Below are 22314 nucleotides of genomic sequence, written 5' to 3'. Positions count from 1 at the left end.
AAAGAGAGAGGAAGACAGAGACACTCACATCTTGGTGGAAGTACAAAAGAGAGAGGAAGACAGAGATACCCACATCGTGAAGCATTAAAGAGAAAGGAAGACAGAGATACCTCACATCTCAAGTGGAAGCACAAAGAGAGAGGAAGACAGAGACACTCACATCGTGGTGGAAGTGACAAAGAGAGAGAGGAAGACAGAGATACCTCACATCGTGGTGGAAGCATTAAAGAGAAAGGAAATATTGGTGAGATACTCACACCGGTGGGAGTATTACAGAGAGAGGAAGACAGAGATACTCACATCGCAGGAAGCATTAAAGAGAGAGGAAGAAGAGTATACCCACCTGGTGGAAGCATTAAAGAGAGAGAAGACAGAGATACCCGATCCAGGAAGTATTAAAGAGAGAGTGAAGACAGAGATACACTCACATCGTGCAGGAAGCATAAAGAGAGAGAAGACAGAGATACTCAAGATCTTGGTGGAAGCATTGAAAAGAGAGAGAGGAAGACATGAGATACTTCCCCACATCGGTGGTGGAAGTATTAAAGAGAAAAGGAAAATATCAGAGATACTCCTCACATCTTGGTGGAAGTATTGAAGAGAGAGTGGAAATATTGCGAGATACTTCCCACATCAGTGGTGGAAGTATTAAAATATATAAAGGAAACATTGCGAGACACTCAACATCCTTGGTGGTAGCATTAAAGAGAGTGGAAATACTGGTGAGATTACCCCCACATCAGTGGCAGCTTTACTAAAGAGAGGAACATTTATGATTACCTCACATCGCAGTGGGAGTATTTAAAAAGAGAGAGGAAAATATTTGCGATGACACTTCACATCGGTAAAGTATTAAAGAGAAAGGAAGACAGAGATACTCACATCTTGGTGGGAAGTATTAAAGAGAGAGTGAAGACAGAGATAATTACATCGTGGTGGAAGTATTAAAGAGAAAGAAGACAGAGATACTCACACCGCAGGAGTATTACAGAGAGAAGACAGAGATACCTCATCTTGGTGGAAGTAATAAAGAGAGAGGAAGACAGAGATACTCAAGATCAGTGGAAGCATTAAAGAGAAGGAACACAGAGGATACCTCACATCTTGGTGGAAGTATTGAAGAGAGAGGAACATTGGTGAGATACTCACATCGTGGAAGTATTGAAAAGAGAAAGGAAGCCATTGGAGAGATACTCCACATCTGGTGGAAGTATTAAAAGAGAGAGGAAGACAGAGATACTCTGCCATCGGTGGAAGTATTAAAGAGAAAAGCACACAGAGATACCACATCTTGGTGGAAGTATTAAAGAGAGAGGAAGACAGAGATACTCACATCGTGGAAGCATTGAAGAGAGAGGAAGACAGAGAGGCTCACACCGTGGTGGAAGTATTACAGAGAGAGGAAGACAGAGATAATTATCGTGGTGGAAGCATTAAAGAGAAAGGAAGACAGAGATACCAAGATCGTGGTGGGAGCATTAAAGAGAGAGGAAGACAGAGATACTCACACGTGGTGGGAGTATTGGAAGAGAGAGGAAGACAGAGAGGCCTCACATCGTGGTGGAAGTACAAGAGAAAGGAAGACAGAGATACCTACATCTTTGGTGGAAGTATTAAAGAGAAAGGAAGACAGAGATACCACACCGTGGTGGGAGTACACAGAGAGAGAGGGAAGACAGAGATATCACATCTTGGTGGAAGTATTAAAGAGAGGAAGACAGAGATACCACAATCGTGGTGGGAAGATAAAGAGAGAGGGAAGACAGAGATACTCACATCGTGTGGAGTATTAAAGAGAGAGTAGAATATTGTGAGACACTCACATCGTGGTGAAGCATTAAAGGAGAGAGGAAGACAGAGATACTCAAGACCGCAGGGAAGTATTAAAGAGAGAGGAAGACAGAGATACCTCACATCGTGGTGGGAGTATTGAAGAGAGAGGAAGATGAGATACTCACATCGTGGTGTGTGAAGTATTAAGAGAGAGGAAGACAGAGATACTCACATCGTGGTGGGGAGTATTAAAGAGAGAGGAAGACAGAGACACTCACATCGTGGTGGAAGTATTAAGAGAAAGGAAGACAGAGAGATACTCACATCGTGGTGGAAGTATTAAAGAGAAAAGTTGAAGACAGAGATACTACATCGTGGTGGAAGTGATAAAGAGAGAGGAAGACAGAGATACTCACATCGTGGTGGAAGTATTAAAGAGAAAGGAAGACAGAGAGATAATCACATCGGTGGAAGCATTAAAGAGAGAGTGAAGACAGAGATACCTCACATCGTGGTGGAAGTATTAAAGAGAGAGGAAGACAGAGATACTCACATCGTGGTGGAAGCATTAAAGAGAGGAAGACAGAGATACCACACCGTGGTGGAAGCATTAAAGAGAGAGGAAGACAGAGATACCTCAAGACTGCAGGAAGCATTAAAGAGAAAGGAAGACAGAGATACTCACACACCGTGGTGGAAGCATTAAAGAGAGAAGACAGAGATACTCAAGATCGTGGTGGAAGTATTAAAGAGAGGAAGACAGAGATACTCAAGACTGGTGGAAGTATTAAAGAGAAAGGAAGACAGAGATACTCACATCGTGGTGGAAGTATTAAAGAGAAAGAGGATATCAAGAGATACCTCACATCGTGGTGTAGCTATTAAAGAGAAAGGAAGACAGAGATACCACACCGTGGTGGAGCATTACAGAGAGAGGAAACAGAGACAGATTCACATCTGGTGGAAGCATTAAAGAGAAAGGAAGACAGAGATACCACATCGTGGTGGAAGCATTAAAGAGAAAGGAAGACAGAGATACTCACATCTTGGTGGAAGTATTAAAGAGAGAGGAAGACAGAGATACTCAAGATCCAGGAAGTATTAAAGAGAAAGGAAGACAGAGATACCTCACACCGTGGTGGAGACACAGAGAGAGGAAGACAGAGATACTCACACCGTGGAGCATTAAAGAGAGAGGAAGACAGAGATACTCACATCGTGGTGGAAGTATTAAAAGAGAGAGGAAGACAGAGATACCAACAACCGCAGGAGTATTAAAGAGAGAGGAAGACAGAGATACTCACAATCCGGTGGAGTATTAAAGAGAGAGGAAGACAGAGATACTCACACCGGTGGTGGAGTATTAAAGAGAGAGGTAGACAGAGATACACCGTGGTGGGAGTATTAAAGAGAGAGGAAGACAGAGATACTCACATCGTGGTGGAAGCATTAAAGAGAGAGGAAGACAGAGATACTCACATCAGTGGTGGAGCATTAAAGAGAGAGGAAGACAGATACTCACACCGTGGTGGAGTATTAAAGAGAGAGTGAAGACAGAGATACTCACACCGTGGTGGAGTACAAAGAGAAAGAGTGAAGACAGAGATACCACAATCGCAGGTGAGTATTAAAGAGAGAGGAAGACAGAGATACCTCACATCGTGCAGGAAGCATTAAAGAGAGAGGAAGACAGAGATACTCACATCGTGGTAAGTATTAAAGAGAGAGGAAGACAGAGATATTCCACACATCGTGGTGGAAGGACAAAGAGAAAGGAAGACAGAGATACTCACATCGTGGGAAGCATTGGAAGAGAGAGGAAGACAGAGATACTCACATCGTGGTGTGGAAGCATTAAAGAGAGATAGAAGACAGATACTCAACTGCAGGAAGCTACTAAAGAGAGAGTGAAGACAGAGCATACTCACACCGTGGTGGAGCATGAAAGAGAGAGGAAGACAGAGATACCACACCGGTGGAAGTATTAAAGAGAGAGGAAGACATGATACTCACATCGTGGTGGAGCATTAAAGAGAGAGGAAGACAGAGATACATCATGGTGAGTATTAAAGAGAGGAAGACACAGATACCCACGTGGTGGAGTATTAAAAGAGAGAGGAAGACAGAGACACTGACCCTAGGAGTATTACAGAGAGGAAGACAGAGATACTACCACCGTGGTGGGAGTATGAAAGAGAGAGGAAGACAGAGATACTCACATCGTGGTGGAAGCATTAAAGAGAGAGGAAGACAGAGATACTCACAATCAGTGGTGGAAGCTATTAAAGAGAGAGGAAGACAGAGATACTCACATCGTGGAAGTATTAAAGAGAGAAGACAGAGATACTCACACCGTGGTGGAAGCTATTAAAGAGAGAGACACATGATACCTCACATCAGGGAGTATTAAAGAGAGAGGAAGACAGAGATACTCACATCATGGTGGGAGTATTAAAGAGAGAGGAAGACACACAGACACTCACATCGTGGTGGGAGGCTACAGAGAGAGGAAGACAGAGAGATACTACATCGTGGTGGGAGTATTAAAGAGAGAGGAAGACAGAGATACTCACATCTTGGTGGGAGTATTAAAGAGAGAGGAAGACAGAGATACCTTACACCGTGGTGGAAGTGGCTTACAGAAAGAGGAAGACAGAGATACTCACACCGTGGTGGAGCATTAAAGAGAGAGGAAGACAGCATACTCAATGTGGTGGAGTATTAAAGAGAGAGAGCACAGAGATACTCACATCGGTGGAGTATTAAAGAGAGAGGAAGATTAGAGATTACTCACACAATCAGTGGTGGGAGTATTAAAGAGAGAGGAAGACAGAGATACTCACAATCAGTGGTGGAGTATTAAAGAGAGAGGAAGACAGAGATACTCACATCGTGGTGGAGTATTAAAGAGATATAGCCACAGATACTCACACGGTGAGTACAAATATATATAGAAGACAGAGATACCAAGCATCGTGGTGAGTACAAATATATGAAGACAGCATTACCACACCGCAGGAGTATTAAAGAGAGGAAGACAGAGACACTCACATCGTGGGAGACAAAGAGAGAGGAAGACCGAGATACTCACATCGTGGTGGAGTATTAAAGAGAGAGGAAGACAGAGATACCACATCGTGGTGGGAGCATTAAAGAGAGAGGAAGACAGGATACTCAAGCATCGCAGGAGTATTAAAGAGAGAGGAAGACAGAGATACTCACACTAGTGGAAAGCATTAAAGAGAGAGGAAGACAGAGATACTCACATCGTGGTGGAAGCATTAAAGAGAGAGGAAGACAGAGATACTCACATCTGGTGGGGGAAGCATTAAAGAGAGAGGAAGACAGAGATACCTACACTGCAGGAAGCATTAAAGAGAAAGGAAGACAGAGATACCTGCATCTTGGTGAAGTAATAAAGAGAGAGGAAGACAGAGATACCTCACATCGTGGTGGAAGTATTAAAGAGAAAGGAAGACAGAGATACCTCACATCTTGGTGGAAGTATTAAAGAGAGAGGAAGATGAGATACCACACGTGGTGGAAGTATTAAAGAGAGAGGAAGACAGAGATACACTCACATCGTGGTGGAGAATTAAGAGAGAGGAAGACAGATACTCACATCGTGGTGAAGCATAAAGAGAAAGGAAGACAGAGATACTCACACGGTGAAGCATTAAAGAGAGAGGAAGACAGAGATACCACATCGTGGTGGAAGCATTAAAGAGAAAGGAAGACAGAGATACCTCACACCGTGGTGGGAGAGTATTACAGAGAGGAAGACAGAGATACCTCACATCTTGGTGGAAGCTATTAAAGAGAGAGGAAGACAGAGACATCACATCAGGAAGTATTGAAGAGAAGGAAGACAGAGATACTCAAGACTTGGTGGAAGTATTAAAGAGAGAGGAAGACAGAGATACTCAAGATCGTGGTGGAAGTATTAAAAGAGAAAGGAAGACAGAGATACTCACATCTTGGTGGAAGTATTAAAGAGAGAGGAAGACAGAGATACTCAACACTGCAGGAAGCATTAAAGAGAAAGGAAGACAGAGATACCTCACATCTCAGAAGTATTAAAGAGAGAGGAAGACAGAGATACTCACATCGTGGTGGGAAGTATTAAAGAGAGAGGAAGACAGAGATACTCACACCGTGGTGGAAGTATTACAGAGAGAGAAGACAGAGATACTCACATTCGCAGGAAGTATTAAAGAGAAAAGGAAGACAGAGATACTCACATCGTGGAGTATTAAAGAGAGAGGAAGACAGAGATACTCACATCGGTGGAGTATTAAAGAGAGAGGAAGACAGAGATACTCAACACGTGGTGGAAGCATTAAAGAGAAAGGAAGACAGAGATACTCACACCGTGGTGGAGTATTACAGAGAGAGTGAAACAGAGATACCAACATCTTGGTGGAAGTATTAAAGAGAAAGGAAGACAGAGATACTCAGCATCGTGGTGGAAGTATTAAAGAGAAAGGAAGACAGAGATACTCACATCTTGGTGGAAGTATTAAAGAGAGAGGAAGACAGAGATACTCAAGCACATCTTGGTGGAAGTATTAAAGAGAAAGGAAGACAGAGATACTCACACCGTGGTGGGAGAGTACATGAGAGAGGAAGACAGAGATACCTCACACCGTGGTGAGTATTAAAGAGTAGAAGACAGAGATACTCACACGTGGGTGGGAAGTATTAAAGAGAGAGTGGTACACAGAGATACCTCACATCGTGGAAGCATTAAAGAGAGAGTGAAGACAGAGATACTCACATCGTGGTGGAAGCATTAAAAGAGAGAGTGAAGACAGAGATATCACACCGTGGTGGGAAGCATTAAAGAGAGAGGAAGACAGAGATACTCACATCGTAGGAAGTATTAAAGAGAAAAGGAAGACAGAGAGATACTCACACCGTGGTGGAAGCATTAAAGAGAGGAAGACAGAGATACTCACATCAGGAAGCATTAAAGAGAGAGGAAGACAGAGATACTCACATCGCAGGAAGCATTGGAAGAAGAAGAAAGGAAGTGGTGAGATACTCACACGTAAGGGAAGTATTGAAAGAGAGAGGAAATATCAGAGATACCTCACATCGTAAGGGAAGCATTAAAGAGAAAGGAAGACAGAGATACTACCAACCGTGGTGGGAGTATTACAGAGAGAGTGAAACAGAGACACTACATCCTTGGGTGGGTGCCATTAAAGAGAAAGCGAACATAGAGATACTCACATCGTGGTGGAAGCATTAAAGAGAAGGAAGACAGAGATACTCACATCTGGAAGCATTAAAGAGAGAGGAAGACAGAGATACTCACATCTTGGTGGAAGCATTAAAGAGAAAGGAAGACAGAGACACTCACACCGTATGGAGTATTACAGAGAGAGGAAATATTGTGAGATACTCACACCGTGGTGGAGCATTAAAGAGAGAGGAAGACAGAGATACCACATCGTGGTGGAAGCATTAAAGAGAGAGTGAAGACAGAGACACCACACCGGTGGAGCATTAAAGAGAGAGTGAAGACAGAGATACTCACACCGCAGGAGTATTGAAGAGAGAGGAAATATCATATATTACCCACACCGTGGGAGTATTAAAGAGAAAGAGTAGACAGAGATACCACACCGCAGGAGTATTAAAGAGAGAGGACAGAGATACTCCTCTCACATCAGGTGGAAGCATTAAAGAGAGAGGAAGACAGAGATACTCACATCGTGGTGGGAGTATTAAAGAGAGAGGAAGACAGACATCACACCGTGGTGGAGTATTAAAGAGAGAGGATGAGATACTCACACCGTGGTGGGAGTATTAAAGAGAGGAAGACAGGAGATACTCACACCGTGGTGGGAGTATTAAAGAGAGAGGAAGACAGAGATACTCACATCGTGGTGGAAGTATTAAAGAGAGAGAGGAAGACAGAGATACCTCACACGTGGTGGAGTATTAAAGAGAGAGGAAGACAGAGATACTTTCAAGACGCAGGAAGTATTAAAGAGAAAGGAACATTGTGAGATACCACATCGTAAGTGGAAGCATTAAAAGATATAGTGAAGACAGAGATACCATCGTGGTGGAAGCATAAAGAGAGAGGAAGACAGAGATACCTGGCCACACCGTGGTGGAAGCATTAAAGAGAGAGGAAGACAGAGACACTACCAACTGCAGGAGCATGAAAGAGAGAGGAAGACAGAGATACTCACACCGCAGGAAGTATTAAAGAGAGGAAGACACAGATACCTCACATCGTGGTGGGAGTATTGAAGAGAGGAAGACAGAGAGACATCATGGGTGGGAGTATTAAAGAGAGAGTGAGTTGACACAGATACTCACATCGTGGTGTATAATAAAGAGAGAAATATCAAGATTACCTCACATCCTGGTGAGTAATAAGGAGAGAGGAAGACAGAGACACCTCACACCGGCAGGGAGCATGAAAGAGAGAGGAAGACAGAGATACTCACATCAGTGGTGTGGAAGCATTAAAGAGAGAGGAAGACAGAGATACTCACATCGTGGTGGAAGTATTAAAGAGAAAGGAAGACAGAGATACTCACATCGTGGTGGAAGCATTACAGAGAGAGGAAGACAGAGATACCTACATCTGGTGGAAGTATTAAAGAGAGAGGAAGACAGAGATACCTCACACCGTGGTGGAAGCATTAAAGAGAGAGGAAGACAGAGATACTACACGTGGTGGGAGACAAAGAGAGGAAGACAGAGATACCACATCGTGGTGGGAAGTATTAAAGAGAGAGTGTTGACAGAGACACTCACACCGTGGTGAAGCATTAAAGAGAGAGGAAGACAGAGATACTCACATCGTGGTGGAGCATTAAAGAGAGAGGAAGACAGAGATACTCACCGTGGTAGCATTAAAGAGAGAGGAAGACAGAGATACCTCACATCGTGGTGGAGTATTAAAGAGAGAGGAAGACAGAGATACTCACATCGTGGTGGAAGTATTGAAGAGAAAGGAAGACAGAGATACCACATCGTGGTGGAAGCACAAAGAGAAAGGAAGACAGAGATACTCACATCGTGGTGGAAGTATTAAAGAGAGAGGAAGACAGAGATACTCACATCGTGGTGGAAGCATTAAAGAGAAAGGAAGACAGAGATACTCACATCGTGGTGGAAGCATTAAAGAGAGAGGAAGACAGATACTCACATCGTGGTGTGAAGCACAAAGAGAGAGGAAGACAGATACTCACACTGCAGGAAGCATTAAAGAGAGAGGAAGACAGAGATACCTCACAACTGTGGAAGCACAAAGAGAGAGAAGACAGAGACACCACACGGTGGAAGCATTAAAGAGAAAGGAAGACAGAGATACTCACACCGTGGTGGAAGTATTAAAGAGAGAGGAAGACAGAGATACTCACATCGTGGTGGAAGTATTAAAGAGAGAGGAAGACAGAGATACCACATCGTGGAAGTATTAAAGAGAAAGGGAAGACAGAGATACTCACATCGTGGTGGAAGCATTAAAGAGAGAGGAAGACAGAGATACCACATCGTGGTGAAGCATTAAAGAGAAAGGAAGACAGAGATACTCACACCGTGGTGGAGTATTACAAGAGAGTTAAGTTCAGAGATACCTCACATCTGGTGAAGCATTAAAGACAGCTAATATCAGAGACACTCACACTGTGGAAGCTATTAAATATAGCGAAGACAGAGATACCATCTTGGGAAGCATAAAATAGAAACACAGAGATACTCACATCTTGGTGGGAAGCATTAAATATAGTTGAAGACAGAGATACTCACACCGTGGTGGAGTATTACAGAGAGAGGAAGACAGAGACATCACACCGTGGTGGAGCATTAAAGAGAGAGGAAGACAGAGATACTCACACGTGGTGAAGCATTAAAGAGAGAGGAAGACAGAGACACTCACACCGTGGTGGGAGTATTAAAGAGAGAGAGGAAGACAGAGATACTCACACCGTGGTGAGCATTAAAGAGAGAGGAAGACAGAGATACTCACACCGTGGTGGAGTATTAAAGAGAGAGGTAGACAGAGATACCTCACACCGTGGTGGAGTATTAAAGAGAGAGGAAGACAGATACTCACATCGTGGTGGAAGCATTAAAAGAGAGAGGAAAGACAGAGATACTCACATCGTGGTGGAGTATTAAAGAGGAGAGGAGACAGAGACACTCACACCGTGGTGGGAGTATTAAAGAGAGAGGAAGAGACACAGAGATACTCACACCGTGGTGGGAGTATTAAAGAGAGAGGAAGACAGAGATACTCACACCGTGGTGGGAGTACAAGAGAGAGTGAAGACAGAGACACTCACACCGGTGGAGCATTAAAGAGAGAGGAAGACAGAGGCCACTCACACCGTGGTGGGAGTACAAAGAGAGAGGAAGACAGAGATACTCACATCGTGGGTGAAGTATTAAAGAGAGAGGAAGACAGAGATACTCACACGTGTGGTGGAGCATTAAAGAGAGAGGAAGACAGAGATACCTCACACCGCAGGAGTATTAAAGAGAGAGGAAGACAGAGATACTCACATCGTGGTGGAAGTATTAAAGAGAGAGGAAGACAGAGATACTCACATCGTGGTGGGAGAGATAAAGAGAGAGGAAGACAGAGATACTCACATCGTGGTGGAAGTATTAAAGAGAAAGGAAGACAGAGATACTCACACTGTGGTGGAAGCATTAAAGAGAGAGGAAGACAGAGATACTCAAGATCGTGGTGGAAGTATTAAAGAGAGGAAGACAGACATCACACCGTGGTGGAAGTATTAGTGAGAGAGGAAGACAGAGATACTCACACCGTGGTGGGAGTATGAAGAGAGAGGAAGACAGAGATACTCACAATCGTGGTGGGAACATTAAAGAGAGAGGAAGACACAGATACCTCACATCGTGGTGGAGTATTAAAGAGAGAGGAAGACAGAGATACATCATGGTGGGAGTATTGAAGAGAGAGGAAGACAGATACTCACATCGGTGGAGTATTAAAGAGAGAGTGAAAGACAGAGATACCACATCTTGGTGAGTAATACAGAGAGAGGAAGACAGAGATACTCACACCGTGGTGGAGTAAGGAAAGAGAGAGGAAGACAGAGATACTCACATCGTGGTGGAAGTATTAAAGAGAGAGGAAGACAGAGATACTCACACCGTGGTGGAAGTATTAAAGAGAGAGGAAGACAGAGATACTCACATCGTGGTGGAAGTATTAAAGAGAAAGAGGAAGACAGAGATACTACCACCGTGGTGGAAGTATTAAAGAGAGAGTAAAGACACAGATACTCACTCGTAGGGAGTATTAAAGAGAGAGTGAAGACAGAGATACTCACATCATGGTGGGAGTATTAAAGAGAGGAAGACACAGATACCAAGCATCGTGGTGGGAGTATTACAGAGAGAGGAAGACAGAGATACTCAAGACGTGGTGGGAGTATTAAAAGAGAGAGGAAGACAGATACTCACATCTTGGTGGAGCATTAAAGAGAGAGGAAGACAGAGATACTCACACCGCAGGAAGCATTACAGAGAGGAAGACAGAGATACTCACACCGTGGTGGAGTATTAAAGAGAGAGAGGGAGACAGAGATACTCACATCGTGGTGGGAGTATTAAAGAGAGAGGAAGACAGAGATACTCATCGTGGTGGAGTATTAAAGAGAGAGGAAGACAGAGATACCACACCGTAGGGAGTATTAAAGAGAGAGGAAGACAGAGGATACCTCACACCGTGGTGGAGTATTAAAGAGAGAGGAAGACAGAGATACTCACATCGTGGTGGGTATTAAAGAGAGAGGAAGACAGAGATACTCACATCGTGGTGGAGTATTAAAGAGAGGAAGACAGAGATACTCACATCGTGGTGGAGTATTAAAGAGAGAGGAAGACAGAGATACTCACACCGTGGTGGGAGTATTAAAGAGAGAGGAAGACAGAGATACCTACCATCGTGGTGGAGTATTAAAGAGAGAGGAAGACCGAGATAATTAGCCATCGTGGTGGAGCATAAAGAGAGGAGAAGACAGAGATACCTCACACGTGGTGGGAGTATTAAAGAGAGGAAGACAGATACCAAGCATCAGGTGGGAGTATTAAAGAGAGGAAGACAGAGACACTCACATCGTGGTGAAGTATTAAAGAGAGAGGAAGACAGAGACACTCACATCGTGGTGGAGTATTAAAGAGAGAGAAGACAGAGATACTCACATCGTGGTAAAGTATTAAAGAGAGAGGAAGACAGAGATAATTAATGTGGTGGAAGTATTACAGAGAGAGGAAGACAGAGATACTCACATCTTGGTGGAGTATTAAAAGAGAGAGGAAGACAGAGATACTCACATCGTGGTGGAGTATTAAAGAGAGAGAGACAGAGATACCTCACATCGTGGTGGAGTATTAAAGAGAGAGGAAGACAGAGATACTCACATCGTGGTGGGAGTATTAAAGAGAGAGGATATACCACATCGTGGTGGAAGCATTAAAGAGAGAGGAAGACAGAGATACTCACATCGTGGTGGAAGTACACAGAGAGAGGAAGACAGAGATACTCACATCTTGGTGGAGTATTAAAGAGAGAGGAAGACAGAGACACTCACATCGTGGTGAGCATTAAAGAGAGAGAGTTACTGTGACACTCACATCGTGGTGAGTATTAAAGAGAGAGGAAGACAGAGATACCTCACATCGTGGTGGAAGCATTAAAGAGAGAGGAAGACAGAGATACCTCACATCGTGGTGGCTAAAGAGAGAGGAAGACAGAGATACTCAAGACTGCAGGGAAGTATTAAAGAGAGAGGAAGACAGAGATACTCACATCGTGGTGGAAGTATTAAAGAGAGAGGAAGACAGAGATACTCACATCTTGGTGGAAGTGGCTAAAGAGAGAGACAGAGATACTCAAGATCGTGGAGTATTAAAGAGAGAGGAAGACAGAGATACTCACATCGTGGTGGGAGTATTAAAGGAGAGGAAATATGAGATACTCACATCGTGGTGGAAGTATTAAAGAGAGAGTGAAGACAGAGATACTCACATCGTGGTGGAAGCATTGAAAAGAGAAAGGAAGACAGAGATACTCACATCTTGGTGGAAGCATTAAAGAGAGAGGAAGACAGAGACACTCACACCGTGGTGGAAGTATTACAGAGAGAGAAGACAGAGATACTCACATCTTGGTGGAAGCATTAAAGAGAGAGGAAGACAGAGACACTCACATCGTGGTGGAGCATGAAAGAGAGAGGAAGACAGAGATAGCTCACATCTTGGTGGAAGCTAAAGAGAGGAAGACAGAGATACTCACATCGTGGTGGGAGTATTAAAGAGAGAGAGGGAAGCCAGAGATACTCACACCGTGGTGGAAGTATTAAAGAGAGAGGAAGACAGAGGATACTCACATCGTAAGGAAGTATTAAAGAGGAAAGGAAGACAGACACTCACATCTTGGGTGGAAGCATTAAAGAGAGAGGAAGACAGAGACACTCACACCGCAGGAAGCATTAAAGAGAGAGGAAGACAGAGACACCACATCGTGGTGGAAGAAAAGAGAGAGAAGACAGAGATACTCACATCGGGTGGAAGTATTAAAGAGAAGGGAAGACAGAGATACCTGTCTTGGTGGAAGTATTAAAGAGAAAGGAAGACAGAGATACTCACATCGTGGTGGAGTATTAAAGAGAGAGGAAGACAGAGATACTCAAGATCGTGGTGGAAGTATTAAAGAGAAAGGAAGGATACCAAGACCCTTGGTGGAAGTATTAAAGAAAGTTGAGACAGAGATACTCACATCGTGGTGGAAGTATTAAAGAGAGAGGAAGACAGAGATACCACACTGTAGTGGGAAGCATTAAAGAGAAAGGAAATATTGGGAGATACTCACATCTTGGTGGAAGTATTAAAGAGAAAGGGAAGACAGAGATACTCACACGTGGTGGAAGCATTAAAGAGAGAGGAAGACAGAGATACTCACATCGTAGGGAAAAGCATTAAAGAGAAAGGAAGACAGAGATACTCACATCGTGGTGGAAGCATTAAAGAGAGAGGAAGACAGAGATACCACACCGTGGTGGGAAGCATTAAAGAGAGAGGGAAGACAGAGGATACTCACACCAGGAGTATTAAAGAGAGAGGAAGACAGAGATACTCACATCGTGGTAAGACACAGAGAGAGGAAGACAGAGATACCTCACATCTTGGTGGGAAGTATTAAAGAGAGGAAGACAGAGATACCACACCTGGTGGAAGTATTAAGAGAGAGGAAGACAGAGATACCATCGTGGTGGAAGCATTAAAGAGAGAGGAAGACAGAGATAATTCTCACATCGTGGTGGAAGCATTAAAGAGAAAGGAAGACAGAGATACTCACATCTGGTGGAAGCATTAAAGAAAGAGGAAGACAGAGATACTCCACATCGTGCAGGAAGCATTGGGAAGAGAGAGGAAGACAGAGATAGCTCACATCGTGGTGGAAGTATTAAAGAGAAAGGAAGACAGAGATACTCACATCGTGGTGGAAGCATTAAAGAGAAAGGAAGACAGAGATACTACATCTGGTGGAAGTATTAAAGAGAAAGGAAGACAGAGATACCTCACATCGTGGTGGAAGTATTAAAGAGAGAGGAAGACAGAGACACTCAAGATCTTGGTGGAAGTATTAAAGAGAGAGGAAGACAGAGATACTCACATCGGTGGAAGTATTAAAGAGAGAGGAAGACAGAGATACTCACATCGTAAGTGGAAGCATTGAAAGAGAGAGTGGAAGACAGAGATACTCACATCTGGTGGAAGTATTAAAGAGAGAGGAAGACAGAGATACCTCACACCGTGGTAAGCATTAAAGAGAGAAGACAGAAAATACTCACATCTTGGTGGAAGCATTAAGAGAGAGGAAGACAGAGACACTCACACCGTGGTGGAAGCATTGAAGAGAGGAGGAAGACAGAGATACTCACATCGTGGTGGAAGCATTAAAGAGAGAGGAAGACAGAGATACCTCACATCGTGGTGGAAGCATTAAAGAGAGAGAGGAAGACAGAGATACCACATCGTAGGAGTATTAAAGAGAAAGGAAGACAGAGATACTCACATCGTGGTGGGAGTATGAAAGAGAAAGGGAAGACAGAGATACTCCTCACATCGTGGTGGAAGTATTAAAGAGAGAGGAAGACAGAGATACCTTTCCATCGCAGGAAGCATTAAAGAGAAAGAGGAAGACAGAGATACTCACACTGCAGGAGTATTAAAGAGAAAGGAAGACAGAGATACTCACATCGTGGTGGAAGTATTAAAGAGAGAGGAAGACAGAGATACCTACACCGTGGTGTGGAAGTATTAAAGAGAGAGGAAGACAGAGATACTCACATCGTGGTGGAGTATGAAAGAGAGAGGAAGACAGAGATACTTCACATCAGTGGAAGTATTAAAGAGAGATGACAGAGATACTCACACCGTGGTGAAGTATTAAAGAGAGAGGAAGACAGAGATACCTCACCCAAGGGAGCACAAGAGAGTGAGACGCAGACACCTGTATATTAAAGAGAGAGGAAGACAGAGATACCTCACATCAAGTGAAAAGGAAGTATTAAAGAGAGAGGAAGACAGAGATACCATCGTGGTGTGTGGGAGTATTAAAGAGAAGAAAGATGAGATACTCACATCTTGGTGAAGCATTAAAGAGAGAGGAAGACAGAGATACCCACCGTGGTAGCACACAGAGAGAGGAAGACAGAGATACTCACATCGTGGTGGAAGTATTGGAAGAGAGAGGAAGACAGAGATTACTCACACCGTGGTGGGAGAGCATGAAAGAGAGAGGAAGACAGAGATACTCACATCGTGGTGGGAGTATTACAGAGAGAGGAAGACACAGATACTCACATCGTGGTGGGAGTATTAAAGAGAGAGGAAGACAGAGATACTCACACCGTGGTGGGAGTATTAAAGAGAGAGGAAGACAGAGATACTCACATCGTCGTGGAAGTATTAAAGAGAGAGGAAGACAGAGATACTCACATCGTGGTGGAAGTATTAAAGAGAAAGGAAGACAGAGATACTCACATCGTGGTGGAAGTATTAAAGAGAGAGGAAGACAGAGATACTCACACCGTGGTGGGAGTATTAAAGAGAGAGGAAGACAGAGATACTCACATCGTCGTGGAAGTATTAAAGAGAGAGGAAGACAGAGATACTCACACCGTGGTGGGAGTATTAAAGAGAGAGGAAGACAGAGATACTCACACCGTGGTGGGAGTATTACAGAGAGAGGAAGACAGAGATACTCACATCGTGGTGGAAGGCCAAAGAGAGAGGAAGATGTATATTACTCACACCCCAGGAGTATTAAAGAGAGGAAGACAGAGATACCTACAATCGCAGGAGTATGAAAGAGAGAGGGAGGACAGAGATATCACATCGTGGTAAAGCATGAAGAGAGAGGAAGACAGAGATACTCACACCGTGGTGGGAGTATTAAAGAGAGAGGAAGACAGAGATACTCACATCGTGGTGGGAGTATTACAGAGAGAGGAAGACAGAGATACTCACACCGTGGTGGAAGTATTAAAGAGAGAGGAAGACAGAGATACTCACACCGTGGTGGAAGTATTACAGAGAGAGGAAGACAGAGATACTCACACCGTGGTGGGAGTATTACAGAGAGAGGAAGACAGAGATACTCACATCGTGGTGGAAGTATTAAAGAGAGAGGAAGACAGAGATACTCACACCGTGTAGCAGATACTATGGAAACAAACAAGGATGCGAACACGACGGGGGCCTCTGGCGTCCGAGGGTTCAGTTTACAGACTTAATCAGGCGAGAAAAGACGAGGCGTCTCAGAAATGGTTAAAACATTGTATTTTTATGTCGCCTCCAACACGGGGGACCGGATGTTGTATTTCTTACATAATATTTCTTTTCATATTTCGTGGGAGGAAATGATAGGGTGTCGTCTGTCTTTTTCTTCACATGGTAAAGTTTGCTCACGTTAAAAAATGTAAAGATCTGAAAAACGAAACTGGAGTTGTCTGGGGCGAGACTTTTTATTTTATCCTTATTTCGCTTTCTCTTAATTTTCGGGACGCGTCGCTGTGATTACTAGAGGACAAAAGTCTTGTTTAATTGGGTTCGGATACTGAGCAATGTATTTCTTTTAGACGTGGGTTGAACTTGACCCTCCCCAACCTCCCGCCACTAAAAGATAGTTTAAATGGAGGTGAAAGGACACAGCCTAATGGTACGAAGGTTTCCACATTACTTTGTTGTAGGAGATTATGTAGTAACGGTTCTGAATAAACGTTAGATTTATTTTCATGGGTATAATGGAGACACGGTACTGACGTTCTGTATACATTTAGTTTCGTGATTCACAAATGGTGTACATATTCTGGTCGATTTATATAGAAAATTAAAAAAAAAAATAGTCAACGTAAATAACAGGCAGTGAGTATTGTCGAGGCCGGCAGCCGCAGCGTCTTGAAGCGACCACAGAAGAAATTGGTTTCGATATCATACAAAAAAAAAGCCGTTCGGGATTTTATATTTTATATACTCCTGTAATTTTTTATTTATTTTAATTATATTTTATCCTGAACGTATTGTGTTATAACGACTGGCTTGAATAACACTGGGTTAATGAACATAAGTTCCTAATGTACTGTATTCCGTTGTGCGTGACTTGTTAACGTAAATTAACTTAACCTAGCGCTTCTCACCCTAACGCTAACCTAGCCTAGCCTAGCCTAACCTAACTTAACTTCGTCGTAACAACATTATTCACCTTTTTCTGCTCCTAGTTAGTACTGGTGCGTGAAGGTCAGGGACAAAACAAGAGCTCCGTAATTCTCTTTTTGTTTGATAAAAACTTTTGGGCTGGCGGCCAGAAAAAAATAAGGTTTGGTTAGGTAACAGACCACGCAGCTCAGACAACGATTGTAGTGAGGTGGTCACTATAGTGAGGTGGCAGTTGTAGTGAAATGGCCGCTGTAGTGAGGTGACCGCTGTAGTGAGGTGGCCGCTGTTACTGTTCCAATGTTGTATCTTTGAAGTAGCTGATAAAAGGAGATTGGTGGTTCCCGGCACCATTATCTGCCACAACACCACAGTTTATTTCTTCACGTTCCTTCTCTTTCTTCTTTCCCATTCTTTTCTCTCTTCTTTCCCATTCTCTTCTCTCTTCTTCCCTGTTATCTTCTTCTTATTATCATTTTTGACACACACACACACACGTACACGTACACGTAGAGTAGAGGCGTGTGAGGGAGAGTTGTACGGACAATGACTTAGTTGAAAAAAAAAAAACATCACACAAACGAAAAATTTGCTATATTGAAAATGTTAAAATTCGAAGATATTTATACCTACTGCTCTGCCCTCTTTGTTTACAAATCTATCAATCACTTGCTTGGCAATAATTATTTCCAGTTCCGGAATAATCAGAGATACAACTTAAGGCACCCAGAGCTACTAAGACCACCCCCCATGCGCTCCTCTCAGTCCCAGACCTCCATAAAATATCACGGTGTGAAGGTGTGGAACAACTTAACCCCACCCATCGGAGCAAAGACTACGCTCCCTTCCTTTAAATCATCTCTTAAAAAATATCTATTGTCTAAGTATTAATATTTCTTGTAACACCTACTATATTTACAGTACCTGCTTTTATTGTACCATTAAAACCGTTTTATCGGAAATTATCATGTAAATAGATCAGTAATTACCATTGCAATAAACATAATTGCCAACTAGACATAATCCTGACAGCCCTGTCCTCCTGTTCAACCTTATTACTGTACAACTCATGTTGTACTGCTCCCCCATTATACTTATGTTTTTCAATTCCACAGTAATTTATGTATATATAAATTGTTAACACTCTAGGAGCGTTATTGGTTTGATGCTGGAGAAATAAACCCCAACGTTGACTCATACCATATAATTCGGTCAAAACCTGTTAAAGAACAATTCACATATAACAAATGCTGTTATCTCAGGACACATATTATGAATAATACAATCAGTATACAGTACATAGCCTGTTAACATCTTAAATATAACTCATGTTATAACTGTTGATAGATCAGGAGACAATTTGTATAATATGATCAAATTACAGTACATAAATATACTTATTAACGTTATTTAGGATGTCTTAGAAGATTCTAATACTTCACGATCACTCACGTTTTAGGGTCTAGTGGTCTGAACCGACGTGTTGTCTGTCCTGTAGAAATCGGTAGACTGCCCACTAGTGCAATCGCAGCCCCGAGGCAAGGGCCATCTGTTTCGTATTAAAACACATCAGCAAATTCGTCAACACTATATCTCTACTCTCACCCTCTCTCTCGCCTAGTTTATATTACTGTGGCGGTAACATAAATAAATAAATAAAAATAAACTAAAAACAAATACTAAATAAATAAAATAATTAAATATTGAAGTGATAACCATAGTAACATCATGAAATGTTCTTATTACCACCATGCTATTGTACTATTCCAGATGTTACTAAATGTTACATAATACTTCCTGGAGATAAATGTATAGTATATATCAGGTGCCTCAAAGAGAGCTCGGGTTCTCAACTGGCTCAGCCATGTTAATATTGTTATTATTATCCACTCTGTATCTGTGTTTTTCTGGCTAAATAAACTGTTTCAATTCAATGACTTATGAGTGTGAGGACGAGTGAGGGTGATGGTGTGAGTGAGGGTGTGACGGAGAGTGAGGGTGGAGGTGAGAGTGAGAGTCAGGGTGGAGGTGTGAGTGAGGGTGTGACGGAGAGTGAGGGTGTGACGGAGAGTGAGAGTCAGGGTGGAGGTGAAAGTGAGGGTGTGACGGAGAGTGAGAGTCAGGGTGGAGGTGAGAGTCAGGGTGTGACGGAGAGTGAGGGTGAGGGTGGAGGTGAAAGTGAGGTGTGACGAGAGTGGAGGTGAGAGTGAGGGTGTGACGGAGAGTGAGGGTGTGACGGAGAGTGAAGGTGGAGGAGAGAGTAAGGGTGAGGTGAGAGGAGGTGAGAGGAGGGTGTGACGGAGAGTGAGGGTGTGACGGAGAGTGAGGGTGAGGGTGGAGGTGAGAGGAGGGTGTGACGGAGAGTGAAGGTGGAGGAGAGAGGAGGGTGGAGGTGAGAGTGAGGGTGGAGGTGAGAGTGAGGGTGTGACTGAGGGTGAGAGTGAGGGTGTGACGGAGAGTGAGGGTGTGACGGAGAGTGAAGGTGAGGGTGCAGGTGTGGTGTGATGGAGGGGATGGGGGAAGTAAAGGTCATTTTTGCCTCAGATGAAACAATGCTGGACAAGAAACTGATGACTTGTGGAATTTGTGTCTCACGAGAACCCCAGCCTTCTCCTCCTCCTAACACCTGTCCTGTACCTGCCACACGTACCTGCCACACCTGTCCTGTACCTGCCACATCTGTCCTGTACCTGGCACACCTCTCCTGTACCTGCCACACCTCTCCTGTACCTGCCACACCTCTCCTGTACCTGCCACACCTCTCCTGTACCTGCCACACCTGTCTTGTACCTGCCACACGTGCCTTACTCTTGTCTTGTACAGCCACACTATGATAACCGTGTGTGTGTATGTGTGTGTGTGTGTGTGTGTGTGTGTGTGTGTGTGTGTGTGTGTGTGTGTGTTCGTTTTTGTCAATAGTAATTTAGCCTTGTGTTTACTCCCTGAAATAGTTGAATGGTAAACACGTATGAAAATTTGTTCACCTTTCTCTTATTATTATTATTGTTTTTTTTGTTATTAGTATTTTTATTGTTATTGTTGTTTTTGTTATTGCTATAATTGTTGTTTTTGTTATTAGTATTGTTATTACGATTGTTATTGTTATTAATATTGTTGTTATTATTACCATCATTGAACTCCTCAACTCTCTCACAAGAACAACGTCATCCTCTCAGGACTTCTCATCTCACCAGTAAATTCTTTTGGGGGAAATATTTCTGAGGTCAACTTATGGTCAGAGGTGATAGTGGTGGTGATGGTTGATGATGATGATGGTGGTGATGGTTGATGATGATGGTGGTGGTGGTGGTGATGATGATGATGGTGGTGGTGATGGTGGTGATGATGATGGTAATGGTGGTGATGGTTGATGATGTTGAAGTTAGGTAAAATGTTGGATGGTTGTGTAATTAGCAGTTGTAATTGTTGTAGCAGTGGTAGTAATAGTGTTATTGGAGGTGTTAGTGGGTGTTAATATTTATGCTGGCAGGGAGGAGAGGGGTACAGGTAGTGTTGACAGGGGGGAAGGGGTACAGGTAGTGCTGGCAGTGGGGGGAAGGGGCACAGAAAGTGTTGGCAGGGGGGGAAGGGGCACAAAGCGTTGGCAGGGGGGAGCACAGGCAGAAAGTGCTGGCAGGGGGGAAGGGGCACAAGAAAGTGTTGGCAGGGGAAGGGTACACAAAGTGTTGGCAGGGGGGGAAGGGCAAGGAGGTAGTGCTGGCAGGGGGGAAGGCATGGCAGGGGAAGGCAACACAAAGTGCTGGCAGGGGGGAGAGGGGCACAGGTAAAGTGTTGGCAGGGGGGAAGGGGAAGCAGGTAGTGTTGACAGAGAGAGGGGCATGAAAGTGTTGGCAGGGGCACAGGTAGTGTTGGCAGGAGGTGAGGGGCAACAGAAAGGTTGGTAGGGGGAGAGGGGCACAGGTAGTGTTAGCAGGGGGAGGGGCACAGGTAGTGTTGGTGCAGGGAGAGGGGCACAGGTAGTGTTGGCAGGGGGAGAGGGGTACAGGTGAAGCTGGTAGGGGGAGAGGTGGGCACAGGTAGTGCTGGCAGGGGGGAGAGGTACAGGTAGTGTTGGCAGGGGGAGAGGGGCACAGGTAGTGCTGGCAGGGGAGAGGGGTACAGGTAGTGTTGGCAGGGAGGAGGGGTACAGTAGTATTGGCAGGGGATTGGCGGTTGGCAAGCAGTGCTGGCAGGGGGAGGGAAGATGTGTATACAAGTGAAAATGGTAAATAAAACAGCGGAAATGAACCACTCGCTGCACACATTACGTACGGCGCTTAAGACAGCAGCAGGTGAAATATAAGAGCCTGGCTAGATGACACCCACTAGAGGAAGCAGCTGAGTCTGGTGGTGGTGAGAGAGAGACGCCCTAGAACCGAGTACAGTACACGTCAAGGAAGCGTGTCCTGACCTCCGGTGTTGGTCTACTGTATTGAGGCAAATTGATATTGAAACAGTTTATTTAGCCAGAAGAACACATACAGAGTCGATTAAAAATCACAATATTAACATGGCTGAGCCAGTTGAGAGTCTGAGCTCTCATGTAGGCACCTGATATATACTGTACATTTATCTCAAGGAAGTATTATGTAACATTTAGTATCATCTGGAATAGTACACATAGCATGATGGTAATAAATACATATTAGAATGTTACCAGGGTTATCATTTCAATATTTATTTATTTTATTATTGTATTTTTTTTATTTTTTACATTATAAGTATATACATAATTTACAGTGGAAATTGAAAAACATAAATAAACGGTTTGGTATGAACTCTCTTCCTCTCCTCCTCTCCCCTATTATTTTTAATTATTTT

This window comes from Homarus americanus, unplaced genomic scaffold, assembly GCF_018991925.1.
Source record: "Homarus americanus isolate GMGI-L3 unplaced genomic scaffold, GMGI_Hamer_2.0 scaffold40565, whole genome shotgun sequence".
Classification (NCBI taxonomy): domain Eukaryota; kingdom Metazoa; phylum Arthropoda; class Malacostraca; order Decapoda; family Nephropidae; genus Homarus; species Homarus americanus.
Note: the sequence above shows the minus strand (reverse complement) of the source record.